A 5960-nucleotide genomic window follows, 5' to 3' on the forward strand; every position below is an offset into this window, starting at 1 on the left:
GAACGGCCGACATACAGGTTGTACGATCTGGTTGGAGTGCGGTGACGGCACCGCCCTCTCCTGCGCATAACAGGGATGCTGGCCGCCGGGGATAAAGAAAGTGTTCTTGAGCTCAGCTGGCAAGACCCGGGTTCGAGCCAATGCAGTGAGGAGCGGCGAGGGCACCAGCCCTAGAACCCGAATCCGTTACAATAACAAAAGGACAGACAATGAAATATGGACTATTTCGAAGTCGCAAATGTGAGATACTAAGTCGCAATTCTGAGATACCAAGTCGCAATTCTATGGAAGATACCGTAGCGCGTTTTTTTTTTTACTCCCTGGTGGAAACGGGCTTCCATACTAGTGTGTATCTCCACTATAGTTACAGCAATATAAAAGCAGATATAACTAACACGCAGAAACAAACTGAATAACACATAGTGTATTTGCAAGAATACCAATCACAGACATTTAAAAATGTACTTGTAAGACAAAGATCACAGTAATATGCTGTTATATTAAAACTAAACGGTGGGGGACACTTCCCACTAACTCCCTTTCCCCAAAATGTCGCGGGGCCAGCTTCGCGTAGCTGATTCCCAGCTCGACACAATTTGATCACGCCTCATTTACCAGTTATCCATCTGGGTCACCTCACTGTGTTAAATAGCCCCCGGTGCTCACTGAATCTTCACACCCTCGGTATAATTAACAAAAACCATGATCTCGTCTGCAGAAGTGAGAAAAGGGGGGTCAATAACTTCTTTTAAAAAAAAATCAGATTTGTTTCAAAATGTATATCTGTTGTAACTGTTGATGCAATGGCTAATATAATTATATGATCTAATTATATTAGATTATATTTATATTCTCACAATAAAATAATATGCATATTTCTGAGGATTGTACATATCAGAGCATGTCAAATATGAAAATATTAGTCTTAATAATACAAGAACTCAAATGAATGAACCTCTGTTGAAACTTACAGTACGTTTTCTGCTGCAGCACTGGGGGGAATGTTCTGTGCCAATGGAGGTGGTGAGGGGAAACTGGGTGTGGGGTTTTTCCGTCCATACACAATGCATCTCTTGGGTACTAAGTAACTCCTGGTCTTAATCTGGTATCAAATACAAAGATTTAAAAGTCACTATATCTAATATATTTCTACAATTAACATCTTAAATAAAACCATTCTCTTATAATTAAATGAATATGTACACAATATTGGCATTTTGATCAGTTTTATATATCACAGTATAGCGCAACCCACTCGTGTAACAAGACCGTCAAAGAAGCAGACCTGTGGGTGTCGGAACAGTGGAGCTTGTATCATTTCCCCGAGAGAAAGGGCAAGCAGAAGTAAACACTCGTGTGTTAACAAACCCATCTGCTAACAGCCGCTTTTAAGAGAAAGGTAACCTTCAGCTCAATGAAATAAGCTACAATAGACAGATGTTAAATTCTCCAAGCAAAATCAGCTACTTTGCCAAAAGTACACGGCTTCTTAAAAGGTATCCCTTTCTCTCAAGCAAACTCAACTAAGGTTGGATTCATTTTTACATTTCAAAACGTTTGATGGTATGTCTTGGGGACTGATTCATAGTATAATCAAAACAAAAAACCCACTGGGCAAGCCATGATCTGAACAAAATACAGTGAAATACAGCAGGATTCATAAATTGTGTTTTAAAATGATTCAGACTGGTTTTCAGATTTGTATCTGTTGTAACTTAATACAACGGCAAATATAATTGTGGTTCTACTGTTTATTTAGTATTGGGATTGTTATACAGTACTTGTGTGTTATACCAGTGATGTGGTTTCTGGGGTTACTCACTGGTCTTAGTGTTTTCAAATTAAAAATATCCATGTTTTCTGTTGATGTTAGTGGTCTTACAATAAATCAAACTATTCCACAAATAAATAAAAATGTGTGTTGTGTATATTGTTTAGTCACTGTTAGACTGTATACTGCAATGAGGAAAAAAACATGTACACACGTGACTTTTTTCTCCCAGTCAGGATTTTTGAAACTGTTAATGAGCTTGCAGTGGGGGTGTAAATGCAACAGCATGTAATGTAGTTTTATAACATCAGCCAACTTAATTCTAATTGTGTTTTTCTAAAATAGCCGTACTTAATTTTTTTAAATGAATATTTAACAATGTAATATACAGGATAACATTAATAAAACTCTAAAAAGTATACAACTTAAATTCTATAACTGGAAAAAGATCGTACCAAGGGGCTCAACACTGACCAGGACTCAAAACCAGGCATTTTGTGGCGACAGCCCGTATGCTCCTGCCTGCCACATTAAGCATTCGCTGGGCCACCAGGCAGCTTTACAAAACAGTGCGGTCCCACAACAGAATATTTAAGAACGAGCAGGGTGTGGTGGGGTGTGTACACCGCAGTGTGCTGCATTATTCGGAGCGCGTTCTGAATGGCTGGATCTGACCATCCTAATGAAGGAACGGCCTTCATAAGTGTTCTACATGGTGTAAAATGTAACAGGTAAAGACTCGAATGCTTCTGCTGTTAGTGTTCCATCACTGGTCAACACAGACAAGACATTGGTGAGGAAGGAGGTCAAGCTCAGTCATACTCAAAGCCAAGGAGCAGGGCTGTGGACAGGACACATATGACAAGTCCCATTTGGACACAACAGTCTAAACGCAAGGCTAGACTCAGACATACAGTAGCAGGACAGCAGTCACCCCCCAGCAGCAGGTGCCTGAATTTGAACCAAAGCTGTTTTTCATCTTCTGTGAGGATGAAGAGGCCCTGCCTCTGCAACCAGCCTTCAATCCACACAGATGAGTCACTCCCTCAGCAGCAGGACTTTCCTCAACACATTCCACCCACTCTTGCTCTCCAAACCCTTTGAAGGCTTTGGGCTGTTTAAAAGCAGCAATTGCAGATGCTCCTGGAACCAAGCTCTCTCCCATTGACATGCAAAGCAGTACTCTGAATTTTTGATCAATTTATAATTCATGTGTTTCACATTTTTCACGTGGTTGCAATTTTACAGCAGGCGTGAGCATGCTTCAGAAACAGCTGAGGGACTGTAAGATGGGCCTCATCTTTTCTGAATTGTGTCAAAGCTGTTTGATTCTTTGCAGTCTACAACTGCTCAGCTGTTTCTTCTGGTGTTACGAATCTGAAATTCAAATCTGGGCAGTATTTACCGAGTTCGACCATTACAAGCTTAAGCAGAGAAATGATCAACGAAAGCACTACGGTCATCAAATAGCAAAACATTAATTCACATTTATAATATCCAGTAAGAATCTCACTGCAACACAGAGCCATACAGACCAACACCAATCTCTATCAATCAACACCAGTCTTTACATAACACTGCAAAGGAACAAGTAATAGGTTTATTCCCTGCTGAAAAGAGAAGAAAACACAATGTTTTAGCTGCAGAGCTTTCTTCGGGTGTGAGTTCGGGTGGATTCACACCCAGAGAGGGCTCCACAGCTGAAACATTGTGTTTTCTTTCTTTTCTTTTCAGCAAGGAATAAACCTATTACTTGTTCCTTTGCAGCCTACCCATCTGGTCTTGTGCTGACAAAACCAGTTGCCTATCGATTCTTCTTGCTTGAACCATTATAGGAAGTTTTAGAGCAACACTTAAATAAATCAGTTTTAATATTTTGCAGTAGAGGACCGTTCTAAAGCTAATACAAGTTATGAAATACAGATGTAGGACACTGACAAAAGACAGCAGTAAGACAGCAGTTTAACTTGCATAAGTAGTCTCAGGCTGTTCATCAATGCAGAGGAACTCCATTTCCATCAGTGTGTCTGGTGTTCCTCCTTTTTGATTCAGATTTCCTACAACAAAAAATGAAAGTTAAGCCTGGCTTCAACTGTGAGGGTAATTCTCAACTCATCCACTTCCCCACATATCTTTACTGATGTTCTCCTGGAACAGACCAGCTGTGATCTAGTGACAATGACAGAGACTGCTGTTTAAATAGATATTGACACACTCAAAAGACAGTGAAGAATCATTAAAGCTAGATCAATTGAAAATTTGGACTTTTCAGTTCCTTGGATACTCACAAGGTAAATTATTTTTTTCACATGATCTCTGTATTAAAAAAACTATTTTTTTACAGGCTTTTTCTAGGTTTAAAAACAGGTTAAATAAGTGAACATACATAGAACTGGGAACAGTAGTGGATGTCAGAGCATCATTGCAGTGGTCAGAAACTGTCACAGGAGACCTGTCAGTTCAAATTCTGTGGTCTTGCAGCCTAACCCCATCGAGCTGCAATTATTAATTTTATTTCCCATAAAGGTTTAGCACAAAGGATTTAGCCATCTACATGTAAGCAAGCAAATTTAATACCATCTGCCACCAAAGTCAGAGATGAATTGTGGGTCACTGCAGGATTACATGATTCTCTGCTGGGGAACAGATCTGCAATGCTTGCAGTGTGACTGATAACCGGTGTGCAGTTCACACAAGGGGACACGGCTGTGCCGGGGAACAGGTCTGAACAAATAATAACAGTGCAAGAGCAACCGTAAAAACACGGAACAATTCACTGTACTGGAAAAACGGCAGGAAACTGCCGTTTGTTTGTTCAGCTGGGCTTTTGTTACCTTCTCGTTTGATAGAACTTCAAAAAAAGGGAAAGGCAGAAGTTTGTCACTCCTTTATGAGACCTTTAAATTATTCACCCGATACAGCTTTGCACATGAATGACTGTGCATGAGCCAGTTCTGCCTGAGCCATTCTGTAAATACTAGTTTCCAGAAACCATATGCCTTACACCTATCCCCGGCTTATGTCCTCACTTCCAAAAGAAAAACAGAGGCAGGTAAAGACAGTGCCTGCACTGCGACCTGCCTGCTACCAACACGTCTGGCCACAACGCAGACCCGAGGAAATAACTATCTTTTACCTGAAGCAACAGCCAGTGTCCAATTCAAAGGCTGGTCTGTCAATGGGCTTTGTGGTTGGAGGCTGACACAAAGGCTTCGTAATGAATGTGGAATGGAAAGAGACAGGCAGTCAAAACAACCTTTGATCACAAGAGCCCTGCTTTTCTGCAACAAAGAACAAAGCTGCAGTGAGAATCTTTGTGGAACAGTGCAGCATTAGCATCGTTTTGAGAAATGCATTCTTTTATTTTATATTTTAAGCAAAGAAATAATAATAGCCAGAAATAATCAGAAAACAGAAAAAGTACCACATCTTGACCAATTCATTATCCTTGTGAAATCGGTTTTGGGGAAGTTTCTGCAGAGGTGCAAGAAGAGTGAAGAAAGCAAGAAATGTGCTCCTGGACCTCCTGGCACGCGGGTTCGAAATGATCTCGTCTCTCACATTTATCAGCCGTCTGGAACAGAGACTGCAGACATACGGACATCATTCTTCGGGAAATATCTAGGAAATCGTCTACACTCTGGAGACTTCTACCATACAGAACAGCAAAATCCAGATGAAAAATCCAGAACAAAACATGTATCATATATTAAATAAGGGTATAACTATGTATTCACAGTCAACCCAAGCGACTGCAGATTTCCAATGACGAGGAAGAGGAAGACGAGTCTCCTATTCCTGCTTTCTTGCGTGCGTGTTGGTCTCCAGTCTGGTCCAAAGGCCGAAGAGTCACTAAGCAACACCTGCAGGAAAGCAAACACAGAGCCACACAGCTGCTACCAGTGCTAACCCCTTCTGAGCGCTCGTCTCCGAGATGTGCTGACCGTCACCTGCACTGGGAGACCCCAGCCGGTGTGTGGTGTGGGCACACGTGTGCACAAGCAGCAAGACAAGCCAAAATTACTTTTTCTGCACAGGTCAGACAAATACTTGCTTTTACTCTGCACAATCCTAAAAAAACTTCAGGAAATCGGGCTGCATGCTCTAGCAACACACTAGTCAATAAAGTAAAAACAGAGCTGTGTCCCCGAAGAGATCATCCTCTGGAGGAAAAAAGACAAAAGTTCCA

The sequence above is a fragment of the Lepisosteus platostomus genome, chromosome 21 (genome assembly GCF_059453375.1).
Source record: "Lepisosteus platostomus isolate fLepPlt1 chromosome 21, fLepPlt1.hap1, whole genome shotgun sequence".
In the NCBI taxonomy this organism is placed as follows: domain Eukaryota; kingdom Metazoa; phylum Chordata; class Actinopteri; order Semionotiformes; family Lepisosteidae; genus Lepisosteus; species Lepisosteus platostomus.